Here is a 23,032-nt window from a genome sequence, read left to right as displayed (position 1 = left end):
CAAACAGCCCAATATCCACTCCCTCCCAATGAATAGTCAAAATAAAGTAAAATACAAATATACATAAAGTACTAATATGCGTAAAACATAGATTGTTTTGTTATTAAGTTATAAAATATATTTAAACATTGCGTAAAAACAGAAATAAATACATGTAAAAAAACGGCTCCATTTATTGTAATAATATTAATAGTTATTTATCGCATCGTAAACAGCTTCCGGATTCTTAAAGAATCCGTTAAAAAAAGTGGCGGATTCCTGCGGATTCCGGATTCTAGCAATATTTTAAAAGGATTTTTAAAAAAATTTAAAAAATTAAGTGCTACATATGTCCTAAAAATCAATGTTCTTGGTGTTCTCTATAATTCACTTCCGAGAATCGAACCAGATTTTAAAAGATATTATATATAATGATGAAAATCTTTGCCTTCAAAACGGATTCCGAAAAATTTTCAATATTGAAAAAAAAATTTCTATGAGGATAATACCACATTTTTTAATCGGTAGAATAGTTATTTCTCGTATCGTATTATAAACGGCTTTCCGCGGATATAGAATGTACAATTATAAGATTAAAACTAGTTTTTTTAGCCCCTTGGTGCCGAAGGCACCGGCTAAAAAAACTAGTTTTAATCTTATGATTGTACATTTCTATATTCGTAGAAAACTGGATATAATACGATGCTAGACATAGTTTTTTCGTATTCATGAGAACCGGTTCCTATCCACCGGATTCAAATGAATACGAGAAAACTTATTATAATACGATACAATGCATGATTTTTCAGTGTGACTGAGAACTGATTCTTATCCACCGGATATTAATCGGTTTCGATGGCAAACTGGAAACAAAAAAATCATCGTTCTCTCTGTTAAGAAGCTAAAATTAAGATTCCACCTTCCATCCAATCACCTCTCCTCCCACTGAATGAACGAACTGACAAATACACTAGTTCCATAATATCCACGTATATATTCTACATCCAATGTTAGCTGAGAATTGCCGCGCTACTTGTAAACATAATTAGGGTTGGGCCGGATACTTTTTTTGGCCGGATACCGGATACAGGATATCCAGCTGATTTCTAATGCCGGATATCCAGTTCCGGCCGGATATCTGGCCAACGTTAATTATCCGGGTAAATACCGGATATCCGGCCGGATAACAAGAATTAAAAATCAGCCGGGTATCCAGTATCTGGATAGTTTTAATATCTGGTATCCGGCCGGTTATTGAAAATGGCCGGATATGATATTTTTATCATCAAGATTCCTATCCCTGCCACAAGTTTGATATGAGGTTACTGGAAAAATATTGTTTAACAAAATACAATTAAGTTGGATGTATTTTTTATCAAAATATTTTCAAATAAAGTTAAGTAAATAACTTACAAAAGCAGGTTAATATTTTGTATAACATATTTCTTTCTACAAATATATGCGGCTATGCCCTTAGCCATCTAAGGGTTTATATTCGAAGAATAGAGAGGGGATGAAAAGATAGCTTAAGACTTTTCCAAGACTTAAATCGAAAACAATAAACCTTACAAGACCTATGTGAAGCTTACCTAAAATATAGAACCCAATCGGTTTAGTAGTTATTGAGATATAAAGCTTCATACAAAAAATCATTAATACTTTATATAATAAGACTAGAATAGTTGATTCCAAGTTTCTAAGGTAAGGCGTAAAAGGTGAGGAAAATAGCCTAAAACCACCCCAAAACATTTATATTGTTTTCTTGATAAAGATTTCATTATAAACTGTTTTTTCTTCTTCAATAATTAGGGTCGGCGCGGTCTGTCCGTCCGTACGGAACGAAGAGCTTTTTCGTTAATTTAGGTATGTTAGAATTGTCCTATCGATTTCAAACTTTGCATGGTGATTCCTGTAGTAATTAGGTACGATTTAGAAAGCGTAGCAATTCTATAATCATCACCAGAATGTCCGTACGTCCATTTTAAACATGTTGATTTTTTTACTTATTTAACAACATATTTTTATGTGATCTAATTATCCGATTGATCTCATTTTTGATATACTGATTCCTAGGACAACAAAGTACAATATTATAAGCGAAGCAACTCTATAATCAAGTCCTAAAAATGTAATTAAGTCCATTAACATTATTCTGTAGCAAGCAGTTTTTCAACAAATTTCCTTACAATTTTGCTTCGACTCTTATATTTTTTATATTCTAATTATTCAGTTCTGACACTATACAAGTGTTAATGTCCGTTTGTCCTACCGTTTCAGTGCTTCGCTTTTTATGGATGTCGTTCCTTGTTTAAAGATATTGTGAGTAACTATTCCTGTAAGAAAAAGAAAGTTATAAACCAACCAAGGTTAAAATATTAAATAACACTCTTTATCAAAACAAAGGGGTTAATTAGATGTAAATAATCTAATTATCATATCATTTAAGTTTCTTATTTATTATAAAAAATTAAAGAAGGATTTGGTTAATCCTATATTTTTGGGAATTTCATATGTTAATTTCAATATGAAAATCAAAAGAAAAACAAGCTTTTGCAAGATTCTTAATTTCTTCATTAGGAAAATTTAATATTTAAATGGATTTAGAATTCAAGTGTGTATATATCTGGGAAATTTATCGTCAATTTAGGTTGCTAACATGTACCTAATTTATTGGTCAGATCTAGTTGGTGGGGAAGGGATGGGGTATGGTGGTATCGTTATTTTAGCCAGCTGCGAGTATAACTTTATTAGAGTACATGAAAATCTGGTGTAAGATTTAAGTAATAATATTTCCATTCATTAAAATATTGATAACGTGAAAATCTCTTTCATTTTGACTGGAAAATTCTTCATTTTCATAAAAAAAAATATTTTCCTCTCCTATAAAATAAATTAAGTTTTTGTTGTCTGAAGCTAAAAATCTCAAAAACTTCTATTCTAAATTAATTGTACTATTTAGGGAAGCTTTAAAGCGTCTTTAAGTGGTTTTAGGCTATTTTCCTGAGCTCCTTCGCCCTTCCCTAGAGGCAAGGAGCGTAGCTGGTAATATTAAACTGAAATTAAAATTTAGCTAATCCAGAAAATTACCATAAAGTTTATTTTTATTTAACTTTAATTAGCAGACTTAATCCTACGCCAAGAACTTTTTTAACTTTGCCATTAAAGCTTTACCCTTGAAAAAAAAAAAATAAAAGTTTTCAGGCAACCTTAACAGCTGATATTTAAAACAAAAGTTAAAATACATTTTTTTGCAAAATATTGAATGCTAAAATATTTCACAGAACCACTGTTTATTTCAAAATAATGTTTCAATAAAATCACTTTACTTACTACTAAATAAAATCATTGAAAGATTGAGAGAGAGAGAGATGTGCGTATGTGTAACAAAGTAAATAAACATATATCTAATACATATGTTATAAATTGTAAAACCATGCTTCTCACTGGCGGTCCCTAGTAACAACTCTCTATATATACTGTCAGTGAAATTGTGTGTGTGTGTGTGAGCGTGTTTGTGTGTGTGTGTGTGTGTAGTGTACGCTCCTCTGGTAGTTTAGCTCCCTTAGTCTTCCGAGAGACAAGTTGCTCTGTTGGCGAGGTTTTAATATTTTCTGTCCAATGCTCTGGCGCTTTGGGGTTGGTTTAATAATTGTTTAAAATCCTAAATCACAATTTAATTCTTATCTTGTGAAGCAAGATTTGTATTGTGACACTTCCTAAAATTGGACTTTAGAATCTAAAATTATTGCACACTGAAAAAGAGACAGGGTTAAGGGTAGAAGAGAGAGTTCTTCATATATGGTTTCAATACCTTAGCCACAGGGAGATAACAATAAAATTTCCAAGTGGACTATTCCAAAAAGAGAAGGTGACAAAAAAGAGTGAAGTAGGGTGTGGGAAAGGGGTTGGAATAGACATGCAAGGAAGAGGCCGGCCTGCAATATTTTGCAATGCCAGCAAGCTCAACAATCAAGGTTGACAAATGAATGAACCTTGATTTTAAATTTTATTTAAAAAGTCTCTTAAGACAATAATAATATATAATAATAATTATAAAAATGAATTTTTAGTATTTTATTTGAGAGATTCTTACATAAAAAAATCATCTATAGGTACAAGGTTATAATGATGACCCTTTTAAAATTAAAAGTAAAGAATAAAAACAAAGTTGAGGTGGAAATCTTGAAGCTATAGATATTGAGAACTTGATTTGCAGATAATGGTTCATCTAACTTATATACAGGGTGCGCCACATAAAACCGGACTTTTTATAATTTGTGAACAAATAAACATAAAATCGTCAATTTTAAAGATTTTATTAAAATTTAAAAACTGGGAAGCTAACTAGGTATATGACTATTAGATTATTTAATAAAATCGCCTTCAGGATCAATCACCGCCTCTACCCGCCTACTCAACCGCCGGCACGCCCAGGTCAAAATGTACCTGTCCAAGCTGGCTAAGTTCTCCTTAATAGTGGCAATAAGGGAGGTCTTTGTAGTATGGGCACGTCTATTGGTGCATGCTTCAAAGTAGCTCCAGGCCCAAAAGTCCACTGAATTAAGATCAGGCTGCTGGGAGCTCCCATACCCTTAGAAAAGTGAGTAACCGCAGGATCCAAATTCATCCAACTTTCAAGCTGCCTTTCAACACGGCGGCTCTCATTTGGGCCACAGTTGAGCTAGAACGACGTTCTATACCTTTTTGAAAATGGCATGAAGATTCAGCCAGGGTTGTCAGCGCAATCCATAGTCTAAAATGAGTTTTTAAGTTCCATATGGGTATCTAACGTCGAGAATCAAGAAATTTTCACGATTTTTGACGTTTTAGACATCTTTAAATCTGCCACGTTTCACTTTGCCGGAGTACTACAGCCAAGCCATTTGAGAAAGGGAGTTCTAGTCTTTTTGATTGTCTTACTTATGTATCTTACAGTATCCCCAGCAAGTTACATAACTCTACTTCATCTACAGATCGGCTGAGGTCCGATTTAGTGGGCCATAGTCGAGAATCTAGATTATACCACCAGTGCATTTCGAATCTGCCTTGTTGAACATAAGAGCGGCCAGCTCGGAGTACGAGCCCATCTTTGTCCAAAGATTTTTTGTGCTATAAAGTCATTACCTAAGCATTTTATAGTGGGGTCAAACGTCCTGATTGGTCAAGTAGATTTGACGCTATGGCCGTTTAAAAAAAGTCCGGTTTTATGTGGCGCACCCTGTATTTGCATATAAAGTTTAGGTGTCCAAAAAATATTTCTGCATTGATAGCATACTACAATTTGTCAACTATGGATGAATTGGCAACCCTTCGCCAAGGGTAAGGCAAGAGACTAAGGGTTGCAAAAATTCTCAAACATTATCTAACTTTCAGCAGCAAGTTAAGGAGGGGGGGGGGGGTGAAATACATAACTTTAGTTGCAACTTTCCACCCTTCTTTATAAAGTTCTAAATCAACCCCATATTTTTCAAACAATCCAAAAAAGCTTTATAACCCCCAAGCTATCAGGATTGAATGTTACTTTCATGAAGAAGAAAAAAAAGGCATTTTTGCATTATCAGCATTTTTCAATAATTGCATTTTAGGCAGCAGGTGGCTTGAAATGGGGAAGGTTGAAAAAGTATGAATTTGTGGCATTTCAGGATTGAAATAAGAATAACTTTTGGTCTATATTGTAAGTGAAGGGTATTTCCATTGCTGCATTTTAGCATGAAAGGGAAAGTTTACTTTCTTTCCGCTTAAGTTTCATTTAGCAACATAATGTTACTAAGTAAATATTGTAAAAACCCTGCTCTGTATACTTTTCATTAATAAACCTATACAATACATACATTTTGTATGTGTAAACACTCAACAAAACATAATTTTGCATGCTCAAAAAAATCTATAGAATGGCTCCAAATTTTCTTTTTAAGAAAACTTGTACTGTTTTAAACAAAAAAGTATATACTTTCTTGAGTAGAAAAGGCTCGGATCTAGGCATTGTGCTCTTTATTACACTATACTAGTCCCCAAAGTTTTGTAATTCGTTGGCTTAAAAACTTTTGGAAATTTTTATTGGCTGATTCATTATTATACTAGTCCCCAAAAATTTGTAATTCGTTGGCTTAAAAACTTTTGGGAATTTTTATTGGTTGATTCAATATTACACTAGTCCCCAAAGTTTTGTAATTCGTTGGCTTAAAAACTTTTGGAAATTTTTACTGGTTGATTCATTAAGTAGAATGTCCAAATATTTTAACAATTAAATGTAATATACAAAATTTAAAGAGTAATCTTGTGTATCATCTTTGGGGATGTACATAAATATATTCGGTCAAAGTCTTATCCATTTAGATCGCTAACAAAAGGCTAATTTAAATTCTAAATGTTTTCTGTATGAGCAGATTTTTAAAGTATTTAAATTAATCAAAGAATTTGATTTTTCAAGACTATAAAAATAATAATTATTTCAAATGAATACGTGGAAGTTTCCATAGAGCATAGTGTCTGAATTTATCTTACAGCCAGGTTTATTCTTTAATCTTTTTACAATACAAATCGACAAAGAGCCTGGCCCACCACATTCACACACACACACACACACACATAAATATATCCACACACAAATTCCTACACAGACTTTCACGCACATAAAGGTTAGTGAACCTTGGGGAGAGAGAGAAAAAAAGATGTGTGTGTGTGTGTGTGCAAAAATGCTTGCAAATATTGTAACCATATATATAATGTAAATGTATTTACGGTTGGGCCCAGGTTTCTGCAATAAAATGGGAAGGATTGAATCAGGCTGGATGGATGTATGTATGGAGAGAAGAGGCATAATACATATCCAGACTGGCCAGCCAATTTTGAAAATAAAAAACGTACATAACGTACACAAAAAAATACGTTACGTACATAAAAAAAGTAAAAAAACGTACATTCCTAATTTAAAATAAGTTAAATAATTTCCTAGTTACCTATTATCAATACATTTAAGTCTACTAGCAGCTACCTGTAAAGGAGAACCATAGCGAACTGACAGACACAAGATATCCTTTTACTCTATTCAAAAGAACTAGCGTCTACGCTCCTAAAGGCCTCTAGGGGCACTTGAGGAGGGGAGAGTTGAATTCAATAAAAAAAACATGGATGACAACATACATAAGTAGCGAAGCTCAAAAGTTATTTATAGACATCTGGAAAAAAATTAACTTAAAATCGCAATTAAAATTCATTTTTTGGGGGGAAGAGGTAGTTTTTTTTCTAAAGTCAATTTCTCTTGGGAGGGTGGATGGTGATACTCTTACCCAAAATAGTTATAAAACTTCCAAAAACCTATGAGAAGCTATCCTGTTAAGGAGAACCATATCGGTTCCGTGGTTAGCGAGATTCTTTGGTTCAAACAAACAGACATTCTGTTATTATGTACAAAGTATATCCTTTTATAAGAACCAGCGACTACGCCCTTAGAGGCCTCTACAGGAACTTGATTAGGGGGGGGGGGGGGGGGAGGTGAATTCAAAAACTCATTTTTTTATTTAAAAATAAAAAGTAAAAAACAAGGATGACAACATCCTTAAGCAGTGAAGCTCAAAAGTTATGGATGGAAATCTGAGAACTATATAAACTATAGAGTAGTGTCGTAAAAAATAAGCATTCCATTGCAAAAAACGCGATATTGGGTTTGTTAAAATATCCATTTATTTGGCATTTTTCAAGAATATCAAGCGTGGGAAAATTTTTTGAATGTGGGAACCATTTAATTTGATTTAAATGGTACATATGATTTTCATTTAAATTCATTTTTTGGACCCGTGAGAAAATTATTTTAACGTGAGAACCATTTAATTTTCATTGAATTTCATTTTTTGGAAGTGTGGGAAAAAACAGGAGAAAGAATATGTTTTAGTATAAAGAAATGTTCTATCAGTTTCAAACCTTTTCCATTCGATAGATCATACTGACTTTGGAAAAACTGTCAGACCGATTTTTGAAATTCAATCTGTGAAAAAAGATATTCAAGTTTTAATTTTTTGTTTTGAAAATATTATTTTACATGTATTGACGCCATCTTGGATTATGATAATTTTTTTTTGTTAGAAGATTTTTTTTCTAAAATATTTTACAAAAATTAACTTTTTACAATAAAAAAAATCTTTGAACTTAAATGGACCAATAATTCAAAGATTTTTTCTCTTTGATTTGGAAGATTTTTTATGATTTTTATTTTTAATGTCAAATAAAAACACAACAGTGAAAAAAATGAAAATTAAATGAAAAAACGTTTTATGATTTTATTCAAGAAATTATTTGCTAACATCACCTTTTGTTGCAATAGAATGTTATTTAAGCAAACAAAATTTAGCATAAATGGATATTTAAATCCCTTGGTATTAAATGATGAGCTAACGCTCGATCATTTAATACCTTGGGATTTAAATATCCATTTATGCTAAATTTTGTTTGCTTAAATAACTCATTTAACTTATTTAAATAAATCACAAAACCTTTTAAAAATATATAATAACGTGAAAATCTAGGAATAAATTCAGCCCCCCAACCAATAAGCAAATCTCAATGAAATTTAGTGGAAGTATTAAGAATGAAAACTAATACAATCCCTGAAAATTACAACCGTCTATCAGGATTATGAGTTGTGAAAATCACAAAAACCTATACATCTAGGCATCGATCTAGCACTGCAACAAATAGACAAACCTTAAAGAAACTTTTTGAAAATAATGTAGAATGTGAATTTATTTATTCCCTGAAAATTTCAGCCGTCTATCTTGAATAGAAGTCGAGAAAACCATGAAAAAAAGAAAATCTAGGAATAGATCTAGCACCCAACCAAAAGGCAAATCTCAATGAAAATATGTAGAATGTGAACTTAATCAATCAAAAAACAGGAGCCGAGAAAATCACGTTTCTCCGATAGCATAACGGACTGACAAAGTGATTATAGAGTAGCTTCGCTAATAATTTTTTTAGTGAGGGAAGGGGGAGTAGACCACCCCCATTTCTAATTTCAATTTTAAAAAGAAAGAAAAAATAGGGGAAGGGATGTGATTTTTTTCTAAGAGTAGTTTCTCTTGGGAGGGTGGTTGTACCCTCTAACAGGACCTATGAGAAGCTACCCTGTAAAAGAGAACCATATCGGTTTAGCGGTTAGCAAGAACCTTCGGTACAAATAAACTGACAGAGAGACATACATCCTGTTATTACGTACTAAGTATATTCTATTAAATAAAGTAGTAAGTTTTTTGTCTGATGCTAATAGCCTACAACCTCACAAAGATCATGTTTGGTTCAGCAGTTAGCGAGATTCTTTGTTACAGAAAAAAAAGGATTTATAGGATAAACATATAATAGGATATAGGGTTATTTTGTCTATTGCTAAAGATCTCAGAATATACTAGTCTTTAATACAAAGTAAATCAATGCCTGTCTGTCTAAAGCTTAAGATCTTGGTAACCGCTGAACAGATTGGGTTCTAAATTCTAATCTTCAGGGAATATATCTACTAGTCCTGTGGTAGTTTTAGGCTATTTTCTTAAGAGTGTGGGAAACCCACCCCCCCCCCCCCCAAAAAAAAAATCAATTACCCCTCAATTTATTTTTGTAAACTAATGCAAATCAGCGGGGTGGGGGAACCCCCACCGCACCATGGGGCGAAGCCTAAATGAAAAAAATAATCACAATATTTTTTATATCTTTTTTTGACAAATTTCCAACAAACAATTCTTTAAAAGAGGGATACGAAGCCTCTAATCCTAGTAGAAAGTAAAAAGCTTTAAGTGTCCCTCCCCCAAAGAAAATAGCAAAAACCATCACAGGACTATTAGGTATATTCCATGAAAAGTAGAGCACAATAGGTTCAGTGGTTACTGAGTTATTAAGCTTCTGATATACAGACGGACAGACATCATTCTACTTTGCATTATAGATAATATACTATTTTTGTAATACTTTTTGTACAAATACAAATAAATATAGAAATACTTTTATACTTATATTTGATTCTTATTCTTTAAAAACTGAAGATACCAAAAAATAAGACTTCTTAATCCTACACTGTGCACCATATGATATCTCGGAAAATTTACCCCAAGTATATAAAGAATTTGAAAAAAATTATCGTAAAATCTATTAAAGGGGTAGTAGCATGAAATGCATTTAAATTTGAATTTAGTCAACTGCATATCTCTTTCTGTTCAATAGTTTAAACTATATCTAAAGGACATATATTTCAAATCCATAAATTTAAACTGTAAGTTCTAATAACATATATGCATAATTTACATACATATTTTTGTTCTATGAAAATTGAAGATATTATTGAATTTATCTAAATAATACACCTATTGTTTTTGCAAAAATTTTCGTACAAAACATACAAATTACTTTTCTGCTAATATTTGATTCTTATTATTTTTAAAAAAACGTAAAACGTACAAAAATAAAAATTTCAAAATACGTTACGTACACATATCAAAATAACGTCCAGAACGTACACAGATTCGATGCGTAACGTACAAAACGTACAAAACTTACACTCTGGCCAGTCTGCATATCACAACACCTCTTAGTCTTTTGAACACATTTTATTGCAAAAGGACTTATTCTATTTTCGTTATAGTTTTGATCCAATAGATTTATTCCACTAGATTGCAAAAATAAGATACAATAATCCGTATAATTTGGAAAGGAATTTCACAGACAATGTTCTTAGTCATTTAATTCCATGCTACGAGAGAAGTAATTTTTCAAACACTATAATTATATACTAGAACTTCCAAAGCAAAGCTTTATCATTAAATTAACATCAGCTAACTTATTATATCAGGAATAAGGTATAACCAACAAGCAAAATAAATCTAAAATAATATTTGGGGGGCAAATGGAGAGGTCGTCAATTTTACGATGTGTTGCCCCCCAACGACAGCTGAAAAACACGTATAGGTTTCGTGATTTTCTTCCGAATTAATTTCGTTATTGGTATGAGCTGTTATTATATACCTGGATCAAATAAATAAATATAACCATTCACAAATATACCTATATACTTTCAACAAACCAATAATATACCTAGTCAGATTGGTCCTACAGTAGTTTTTATTGATCCAATTAATGGGTTAACCATATCTTAGACTTTATACATTTATATTTTATTCTTATTTATGATTTTAATCAATTTTCAATAAATTCTAATTTGAAGTTCTTGTATGAACTAAGGAGAGGTGTGACATATGTAGAAGGGATGCATGGTGTACTCTCATTCTCTCTCTATCCTTTCTCCGTCAGCCTTCAGACGTCTTCTCTGTTTGCAAGTCTGAGTCCTAGGCTCTCATACTCTGAGAGGTACAGATCAGGGTTGCCATACTGAGTTATATAAATTAGGGTTGCCATAATTTACGCTGAGAGGAACAAATCAGGGTTGCCATAAAATACGCTGAGATGAACAAATCAGGGTTGCCATAATTTACTCTAGGAGGTACAAATCAGGGTTGCCCTAACATGCTTTGAGATGAACAAATCAGAGTTGTCATAATCTGAGATGTACAAATCATGGTTGCCCTGACATACTCTGAGAGGTATAAATCAGGGTTGCCATAGAATACTCTGAGAAGGTACAAATCAGATGATATTAGAGGCAAAAACGCACAATTCTCAAATAATCTTCAGGTTTAGTTTCTCATTCCCCTTCCCCCCCCCCCCCCCCCAAAAAAAATAGGTAACATTAATTTTAGAAAATTAAAACTACTTCCATTTATGTTAAAACTATTTTAATCAACTACAAGATAAAAATGCTATACATAGCTGGATTTTAAATCATTTTAGTGGTAAGCCAGATCGGGGTGAGCCGAATTTCAGCCAATAACAGCGCGGCATTTCATTAGTGGAAAGTTCGCTCACCCCGATCTGGCTCACCACTAAAATGATTTAAAGATCCAGCTCAGTATACATGAAACAAAACAGCACCATATTTTAAACCTTTAATAAGCTTAACTTAAATGCCCTGGTATTCGTGGTACCGAAAATGTTCTAAAAATATTCTGTAGATTTTTATCTGAGTGACAATTGCAGAACTTATGCTGGATATCTGTCTTTTTATTTTGAAGCTACTTAAGGTTTAAATGAAATATTTTTAGCTTTACAGAATTTTAAACTGGAATGGATGAACCATATGAAAGAATATAAATAGATACATTTAGTGGATGCGAGATACAAATAGAAGATGAGATAAGTTTTCATTGAAGCAAGGAAAAGCTAAATATATATATCTTTTGCAGCGCAGCTATTCAATCTATTCAGAGAGGGAGGGGACATTTAGCTGTTTATTACAATAGACCCCAAAGTTTTATAATAATGTTTTCTTATTTGTTGGCTTAATAATTTTGGGAACTTCTTGATTGGTTGGTTCAGTAGGTACATAAACCAAACGTTTCAACCACTAATATAATTTACATTTGGGTGTACATAAATCCACCGGCAATTGAATTATCCCTTTGGATCCCTGATTTAAAACCATATGTTTTTTTAATTCTTAGTGTTCTATTAATATAGTTCAGGACAAATACATAATCTAGGGACATGACAATCAATACAAATATTTGAAATACTAATTCTTTCAATGAGATAATAAAATTCACCATATTTAAAAGAAAGCTTTAAATTTCGCAATTTTTTTGGTGCGCAGCTTCTCTTTGTAAACCCTTTGTCCTCACTGTCTGACTGTCAGTACCTTACATCTAAATCATATCTGATTATGGTTCTATTTTTTCATAGAAGCTTTGTGTTGGTCCTAGGTGGGTGCCCCCTTCCCCCACAAAAACAAAAAAATGCATCTACTCAATATATCATTTTTAAATTTATGTACAGGGAATATTTAAAACGATTTAGGCATAAGTAGAAAAAAATCTCATTTTGTCCTGTAAAAATATAAGTAAACATTTGTTTAACATGACAGCATACAGTAAACAACAATTAAACAAAGATTAAATTTTTAGACAAAAACTTCACAATTTAAAAAAAACATGTGTTATATTCAATTATAAGAAGTTAAGCCAAGCCCTTTATCTTTATAAATTTGGGGAAAGGGGGGGGGGGGTTGATAATTCCAAAAATATGACAATAATATGTAACAACATGAATCTAAAACAAGGATGACACCATTCATAAAAGCGAAGCACTGAAACGGTAGGACAAACGGACATTAACACTTATATAGTGTCAGAACTGAATAATCAGAATATAAATGTATTTGAATCGGAGCAAAATTGTAAGTAAATTTGTTGAAAAACTGCATGATACAGGATAATGTTTATGGACATACTTGCATTTTTATGACTTGATTATAGAGTGGCTTTGCTTATAGCATTATACTTTGTTGTCCCAGGAATCAACATACCAAAAATAAGATCAATCGAATGATTAGATCACTTAAAATTTTTTTGTTAAAAAAATCAACATGTTTAAAATGGACGTACGGATATTCTTGTTATGACCATAGAGTTGCTACGCTTTCTAAATCGTACCTAACTACTGCAGGAATCATCATGCAAAGTTTGAAATCGATAGGACAATTCTAACTAACGGACGGACGTACGAACCGACCCTAATTATAAAAAAAGCTTCGCTTTTAAAATACAAAATTGTTCTATAGTCCTTATGAATGTATTGTAATATTATGAATGATTTTAAGGAAAAATGTTTCTGTGAAATCATGATTGTAAATATTTGAAATAAGATTAATTCATTATCTGAAAAAAAATGAATAATTCATCTAATTTGTTCAAAACTCAATTTTGTTCTATCTTACTCACGTTTTTTTTTTAAATTTTCCTTCATTTTTTTTCACTTTCCTTTTCTTTCAAATGTAAATATACATAAACAATTCATTTTAAGAAACAACAGCATAAGATTTCAGATCCTTAACCCAATGGAACAACAAAACTGGTCTTAAAATTTTTCATTATAATATCCGCGGGAAGCTGTCTATAATACAATGCGATAAATTACTTTTACCGAAATATTGTTGATTTTCTTATATAGGATAAGACAATGGCCGATAAGTAAATCCCTAATGATGATACACAAAATTACCCCTTTTGTAGATTACAATTAGTGGTTGAAACGTTTGGACACCCAACTTAATGAACCAACCAATCAAAATTCAATAAAAGTTCCCAAAGTAGTTAAGCCAACGAATAAAATATAATACTTTAGGAATTACTTCAAAAACAGCCAAATATACCCTCCCTCCTTAATAAAAATATCATCATGTAAATGGCATGTCCTAACAAAGAACTTAAAGAAAGAAAACTCTTATCTCTCCGCATATTCAAATAAAAAAGATCACGTTTAATTGAAATACTTTAACAATGTTTTTTTTATTTGTTAAAAGCGAAGCTTTTCATGCTTTGTCAGTAGGTCCATAAAATATCTATGCTTGAAGGGATCTATAGCAAATTTCAGGGAGGGGGGGGGGGGGTGGCATTGGGCTCCATATTATACTAGTCCCAAAACTTATATAATACAAGTGTGTCCAAGCGTTTATACCAACAAATGTATCATTGAGGATGTACATCAATTTATCGGCTATTATCTTATCCCTTTCGATCCCACAGCAAATTTGCTCAGCAATTTACCATAATGAATTTAGCAAAGCTTCACTATGATTGAAACAAAAATTGCTTATATGCCTAGAATCCCGACTATGATGTCATACCTAACTATTTTTCAAGAATATTTGTTGTTGTTTACTATCATATAAAAGATTTATGGGGATTAGATTTCTGAAGTATATAGGTAAGGTTTCGCGATTTTTTTCCATTCATAAATTCATCGATTTTTGTACCCTATATTAGCCTTTTGTGAAACGATTGGAGTTTGAGAAATCAATCAAAATCATTAAATGTAAATAATTTAAAGGAACTTCTACTGGAAGTATACATAAGGAATGATTTTATCTTATATTGAATGATATATTGACAGTGGAAAAATTGTCCTCAATCTAGCTTAGTAATATGGCTCTCATTTATTGGTCAGTTCGTTCATCTAGTAGGAGGGGAGGGAAAGGGGGGCATCCTTATTTGAGCCAGCTGCGAGCATCTTTATCAGAGCACATGAATATCTGATGCATCATCCAATAATAATATATCGATCACTTTATATATAAAAATGAAAAAAATACTGAGTTAAATAGGAAGATAAGAATTCTTCCTTACACAAAAAAATTATGTTGTAAAAGATTAATAAGAAATGTACTTTAATGTGGCTTCGACCCTAGCATCTGTATTCACAGGAAGGGTTCAGAAATAGCCTAAAACCTTCCCATGATATTTTACCAGCCATACCGAAAAATCCTGGTTATCATGTATTACAGACAATTTTCAACGAATACTAAAAATACCTTAATATCAAAACCAGTTTTGTTAGCCGTGCCTTCGGCCCTTCGGGGCTTACAGAACTGGATTTTATTTTTAATTCAATTTTAATATTTGCGGATAGCTGTCTTAAATATGATGTGATAAATTACTATTAGAGATAAAACGTTTTTCTTCGTCTAAGAATTAAAAATTGTTTACCTTTCATAAAGTAAAATTTTTGAGATACGCTTTTTATAATTATAATTTTAACTTTTTTTTCATAAAATAAACTTGATTTTCACAGAGAAATTATAACATTTGTGTTTCAATTACTTTTATTATTCACTTTTATCACACCCAGATTTTAAATAGTATATGGAAATAAATCACAACAATTACGCCCACTTTTTTATGTAATATTTTTTTTCAAAAAAAACTAATTTCACTTATAATTCAAAATGGCCATCATACACAAAGAAAGAGCATATTTTTGTATGTAAAAAGGGGGGCTGATTATCATACTTGATCACATAAACAAACATGCCCAAGATAAATAATAATCTGACAGCAGAACATATGGTTGTGTGTGTGTGTGTGTGTGTGTGTGGGGAGGTGGGGATCTCCTTGCCAACAACTATATATATGTGTGTGTGTGTGTGTGTGCTATGGTGAAGCTTGTATCTGTTGTCAAGTGGTATATACGTGCTCCTACTAAGCAGACTAACCCTAGTCTAGATTAGCTGCCTGTATCAGAATGTCTGTTTGTCTGTCAGACAATATATATGATATATTCACCATACATGCAAACAAACAAACATTTATTAATACAACAACAGACTAAAATAATTAAAAAGAATCACTGTATATGTTGTGTCTGTATATAATGTATGCTTCCTTTTTATTTTACTAGAACTGGAAGGATTTAAAAATTGAGCCTAGGCCACAGGGAAAGGGAAATTATGGAGCAAGGTTAAAAATGCATTAGAAATGTTGGAAAAGAGGGGAAGTTGGCTGTTAAGTGTTTTTATATTTTTGTCTCGGGCCTGAAACTAGTAAGGAGGTGTACTATTGTAGCACACAAATAAGAGATGTTGTGTAGTAAAATTTGGAGAGAGAGAAAGAGAGATATTAGTAAGCCTAGGCAGTGTGTATGCAAGCTTAAGCTATGCTGCCTACTTATCTCCCTCCTCCCTTCTTTAATCTCTCTCTCTCTCGCCCTTAACTTCCTCCCTTGCCCAGAGAAGTATACTACACTGGTGTTGCTGCTGCCTATACAAAAGTGTTCTTGCCAAACAGCTAAATATTTGTTTCAAAATTGCAAAGAGTAATATTTTAAGCATCTAGGTACCTAACCAAATAAAACAAACTAACCAAAAAAATCATTAACATTTAATTATACAAAAGCTACCATACAAAAATTTCTCCTTAATATATGAACATCCCTTTAAAAGATGGGATGGACAATTTTTGAGACTAGCTCTGAAATGAGACTTACTAACCCACAACTAGTATTTTCTCTCAGGAATATAGAGATGGATATTATGATAGACTAGCTCTAAATAAGACTTACTAACCCACAACTAGTATTTTCTCTCAGGAATATAGGTATGGATACTATGATAGACTAGCTCTAAATAAGACTTACTAACCCACAACTAGTATTTTCTCTCAGGAATATAGAGATGAATACTATGATAGACTAGCTCTAAATAAGAATTACTAACCCACAACTAGTATTTTCTCTCAGGAATATAGAGATGGATACTATGATAGACTAGCTCTAAATAAGACTTACTAACCCACAACTAGTATTTTCTCTCAGGAATATAGAGATGAATACTATGATAGACTAGCTCTAAATAAGAATTACTAACCCACAACTAGTATTTTCTCTCAGGAATATAGAGATGGATACTATGATAGACTAGCTCTAAATAAGACTTACTAACCCACAACTAGTATTTTCTCTCAGGAATATAGAGATGGATACTATGATAGACTAGCTCTAAAATTAGACTAACTAACCCACAACTAGTATTTTCTCTCAGGAATATAGGTATGGATACTATGATAGACTAGCTCTAAATTAGACTTACTAACCCACAACTAGTATTTTCTCTCAGGAATATAGGGATGGATACTTTGATAGACCAGCTCTAAAATAGACTTACTAACCCACAACTAGTATTTTCTCTCAGGAATATAGAGATGGATACTATGATAGACTAGCTCTAAATAAGACTTACTAACCCACAACTAGTATTTTCTCTCAGGAATATAGAGATGGATACTATGATAGACTAACTCTAAATAAGACTTACTAACCCACAACTAGTATTTTCTCTCAGGAATATAGGGATGGATACTTTGATAGACCAGCTCTAAAATAGACTTACTAACCCACAACTAGTATTTTCTCTCAGGAATATAGAGATGGATACTATGATAGACTAGCTCTAAATAAGAATTACTAACCCATAACTAGTATTTTCTCTCAGGAATATAGGGATGGATACTATGATAGACTAGCTCTAAATAAGACTTACTAACCCACAACTAGTATTTTCTCTCAGGAATATAGAGATGGATACTATGATAGACTAGCTATAAATAAGACTTACTAACCCACAACTAGTATTTTCTCTCAGGAATATAGAGATGGATACTATGATAGACTAGCTATAAATCAGACTTACTAACCCACAACTAGTATTTTCTCTCAGGAATATAGGTATGGATACTATGATAGACTAGCTCTAAATAAGACTTACTAACCCACAACTAGTATTTTCTCTCAGGAATATAGGGATGGATACTTTGATAGACTAGCTCTAAATAAGACTTACTAACCCACAACTAGTATTTTCTCTCAGGAATATAGAGATGGATACTATGATAGACTAGCTATAAATAAGACTTACTAACCCACAACTAGTATTTTCTCTCAGGAATATAGAGATGAATATTATGATAGACTAGCTCTAAATAAGACTTACTAACCCACAACTAGTATTTTCTCTCAAGAATATATGGATGGATACTATGATAGACTAACTCTAAAATAAGACTTACTAACCCACAACTAGTATTTTCTCTCAGGAATATAACGATGGATACTATGATAGACTAGCTCTAAATGAGACTTACTAACCCACAACTAGTATTTTCTCTCAGGAATATAGGCATGGATATTATGATAGACTAGCTCTGAAATAAGACTTACTAACCCACAACTAGTATTTTCTCTCAGGAATATAGAGATGGATACTATGATAGACTAGCTCTAAATAAGACTTACTAACCCACAACTAGTATTTTCTCTCAGAAATATAGAGATGGATACTATGATAGACTAGCTCTAAATAAGACTTACTAACCCACAACTAGTATTTTCTCTCAGGAATATAGAGATGGATACTATGATAGACTAGCTCTAAATAAGACTTACTAACCCACAACTAGTACTTTCTCTCAGGAATATAGGGGTTTATACTATGATAGACTAGCTCTAAATAAGACTTACTAACCCACAACCAGGGGCGTCGAAGCTTTTTTATTTGGAGGGGGGGGGGGTAACCACCCCATTACCCCCCACCCCCTTGGACGTCTATGCCCACAACTAGTATTTTCTCTCAGGAACATAGAGATGGATACTATGATAGACTAACTCTAAATAAGACTAACTAAATTTTAAATGATGCTAGACAATTTTAATATTTTAATTCCATTTGTGAAATACATTTCTCTTTATCCCTGATTGTGACTTAATGTGTATGTACAAAATTTTAAATAGATGTGCATTTGATTTTGCCTAGTTTTTCTTATTAGTCTTTCTGTGCTGCCTTACACAGCTGCACAGCAATACTATTAGAAAACAAGGATGACAACATTCATATAAAAGCAAAGCTCTGAAACGGTAAGACAAACGAATATTGATATTTTTATAGTGTCAGAGCTGAATAAGCAGAATATAAAATATATGAGTCTAAACAAAATTGTAAGTATATATTTTTTGCAAAACTGCTTAAATACAGTATATTATTTAAGGATATACTTACTTTTTTTTTATAACTGTTATAAGAATCATTATGCAAAGTTTGAAATCGATAGGGCAATTCTAGCATGGCTAAATTAACGAAAAAAGCTATACTATCCGTCACCGACGTACGGACTGACCTTAATTATAGAAAAGCATCGCTTTTAAAAGGGGAAAAGTTAGATATGACAAAGATAATAATTTGTAAAATTGGCATATAACTATTACATAATAAAGAAAATCATATGATTATCAGCAATAAAAATATAAATTAAGTCAAGTATTAAAGGGTAAAGATCTTTTGGAAAAAGAGAAAGAATTTTTTGCAAAGCATTTTTGTGAGAAAATATTTATGAGGGCAATATTTATTCCAACGAAACTGTATTTAAAAACGCGTTTGCCCACTTTTTTAAATGTAATATAAATTTAATTTAATAGCACATACTCTGGTATATATGGGTAAAATGTGTGTTAATCAAACATGTATTATATTGATGGATATAAAATATAATTGGATATCATGACAGGGGGAAAATTGTCTTCAATATAGAGTTGCTACATCTATTATGTGTCAGTTTGTTCATCCATTAAGGGGGTATGGGGTAAAGGGGGTGGATGGATGATCGTTATTTTTGCCAGCTATGAGTTTTACTTTATTAGAGTACATGATAATCTGATGTATGATCCAAGTATTAATAAATCCATTTTTTATTTTCTCGAATATTCAAGTTTTTAATAGCGCAGTTACTCCAAAACTAGGGTTCTAATCCAGCTAAAAAAACTGACTTCCTTTCTATTATGCTTCGCTTATAATATTACACCTTGTTGTTCTAAGAGTCATTATTCTATAAAACAGATAATAGATATATTACACAAAAAGTTACGACAATAATATGATTAAATTGGTCATAAGATGATGTCATATTAGAAGATTTATTGACAATGCCTAAAAGAAAGGTAAAGAAGGCAGACAGACATAAGAAAGGCAATGCAAGAGTTAATGCTTGTGGTCAAAAGATTCGGAATAAAGGAAATTAAATTACACATAAAAACGTAAAAATGTCAAATTAAAAAAAAATGAAGTATAGATAACAAAGCATTGTTGTTGAGAATGAGAACTTGAGGAAAAAAGTAAAATTGACATTTTTAACCCATTTACCTATCCCCCCTTTTATCAGAAAAAGTGGTAATGCCTGAGTTAAAAACGACCTTGGACTTGGCTGTGAATTTTCTACAGGGTCACGTGACAAAGAGAAATCAGGCAACAACAAGTGCTTGTCAGCGCGGCTCGCGCGCGCGTGTGCAGTGCACGTTGTTTGTATGTCTGTGCGCGAATGAGTGAGTGTTACTGTTTGCATGCACGGGCAAAGCGCATTCTAGCTTTAAGAAAATGAGTTGGGAAAGTGGTCTAATTATGATTTTTTAAAGTTGTAAGACTTCTTAATTTTTTGAGTAATCTAAACAAATATAAATGTGGGATGGAGGAGAGGAATTGCCAATAAATCACAAAATATCAAAACTAGTTAGTTTGATTTTCTATCCAATAAAAAAGTTAGTTGCATCTATAGCTCATTTAACCCTAAAGATAATAGACTAAAAGGGTACTTAAATATTATAATTATAAGTAAACAAAATGCAGGAATAAGTTATAGACAACAAGCGAAATAAATCTAAAATAATATTTGGAGGCAGATAAAAATTTTACTTTGTGTTGCTCCCCAAAGACAGCTGGAAATCACGTATAAGTTTCGTGATTTGTTAAAGAATTAATTTAGTTGTTGTTAAAGGCTGAACAAAATGTATATAAATGCAAAGACTTAACAGAGGTGGATTCTTAAAAAAAACTTTTTGGCTTACTGCCTTCCTAAAATTAGTGAGACTCGCTAAAAAGTTTTGTGAAAAATCTTCCAAAATCGCATAAAAAATCTACAACAATTTAATAAAATCATAAAAGGGTTATTAACATAAGATTTTGTTTAATTTTTGTAGATTTTTAATGCGATTTTGGGGGATTTTTCACAATTTTTTTTTTTGCAAGCCTCACTAACTTTAGTGAGGCAAGAGCCAAAAAGTGTTTTAAGAATCCACCTCAGTATGCTAATTAGCAATAAGATGACAGCATAACAAATAAACTAACTTCAGTTATTCCAACTATTTAGACTTGGACATTCTTAGACTTGAACTAGAATCTTATTAATCTAGTAATAAACAAGGAAGTGTGTGTCCAAAGTTTTACAATCCATTTTTTGGGTCCTAAGATCTCAAGAAAATTTTCAATTATTTTACTTATCTTACAGGAAGGAATGAAAAAGGGAGAAGTCATTTTCTAGTAAATCCCGTAAAGGTGTGTGTTATAAGGCCTAAAAATAGTAGTAGAACGATAAGGTGCTCTAGATATATGTATTCCCTATTGAATAGAACAATAGGGAAATTTTTTTTTTTTTTTTTAAACCGTACCTGGATTATCTAAAAAAAATACGAAATTTCTATCAAACGCTTTGTTTGGCTCAAACTGACAAAAATTTAAAAAAAATATAATTATAATAATAATGTTTTCTATAGGTACAAGGTAAAGGTTAAGAACAATCTATACCATTAAACAAAGGAAGAAGTCATTCTTTACAGGTTGATTTATTATAATTATATTTTTTTTTATTTGTGTCAGTTTGAGCCAAACAAAGCATTTGATAGAAATTTCAGATATTCCAGGTACGGTTATCAAAAAAAAAAAAAAAAATTTCTTCCCTATTGTTCTATTCAATAGGAAATACAAATATATAGAGCACCTTATCGTTCGACTACTATTTTTAGGCCTTATAACACACACCTTTACGGGATTTACTAGAAAATGACCTCTCCCTTAATACCTAGAGTCTAAACTAATACTAACATTTGTAGTTATATATCATTAGGTTTTTAAAGGTTTGCTCTTAACTTTAATCGTTATTATATTAGATTGAACTATGAATTATATATTTTTTTGTTTTGTAAAACAGTTACTTATTACATTTATCATAGATTTGTAATTATATTAGCATTATTTTTATGGATGTTATCATCCTTTTTTTGTCTATCATGTAAAAATTTAAATATTTATAGAAAGTGAAGGTGAGTAGTTTATGTTTATTAAAAATAACCAAAAAATCCTCCAATTTTATGTAGAAATAAAGTACATTTTAATTAGTAAATGAATACAATTCTTAAAAGTTCTCTTTGGGGAGGGATAATTAATCTCAACGAAAAACTAACTAATTTGTCTGCTAAACAATACTGGACAAAATAAAGATTTTCTTATGATAAAATGATTTAACTATAAAAATGAATTAGGTACATAAAATTTTTGGCAGTGTATTAACATCTTATGTTTGTCTAATGTGTAAGTGTTGAGATAAAAATGAATTATGGTGATACAAAATTAAATGTTAAATCTAAAATAAAAGTAGAATGATGTCTGTCTCTTCGGATGAAGTTTTGTAGATCTTGCTAATCTGAAAACCGCTAGTTTTCCTATTGGTTATGCGAAGGTTTTAGGCTGTTTTATCCCCTGAAAGAACCCATCTCCAACAAAATTAATGTGGTGGGAATCCGATCTGACATGGATTGATATTATAGGACTGAAGAGTAAGATATTCAGCACTATTTAAGAAGGGAAAGAGAGTGTTTC

The 23,032-nt window shown here is 31.7% G+C and overlaps 1 protein-coding gene across 2 annotated transcripts in view; it reads right to left on the bottom strand.

The window, feature by feature from the left end:
* The window catches only part of LOC145327260 (DNA-binding protein RFX7), a 54,974-nt gene that overhangs the window by 30,154 nt on the left and 1,788 nt on the right, over positions 1-23,032 (bottom strand). Inside the window, exon 1 of one of the 2 annotated variants that reach the window (XM_080170846.1) lies at positions 15,552-16,809. The exons of the other annotated variant lie outside the window; for it this stretch is intronic. The gene's annotated coding sequence lies outside the window, so the exon portion shown is untranslated. Of the gene's footprint in view, positions 1-15,551; positions 16,810-23,032 lie in introns of those variants that run through there. 2 annotated transcript variants of the gene reach the window in all.

The sequence above is a fragment of the Acartia tonsa genome, chromosome 8 (genome assembly GCF_053477335.1).
Source record: "Acartia tonsa isolate MP-2025a chromosome 8, ASM5347733v1, whole genome shotgun sequence".
NCBI lineage: Eukaryota > Metazoa > Arthropoda > Copepoda > Calanoida > Acartiidae > Acartia > Acartia tonsa.
This window is presented reverse-complemented; position numbering and strand designations above follow the sequence as displayed.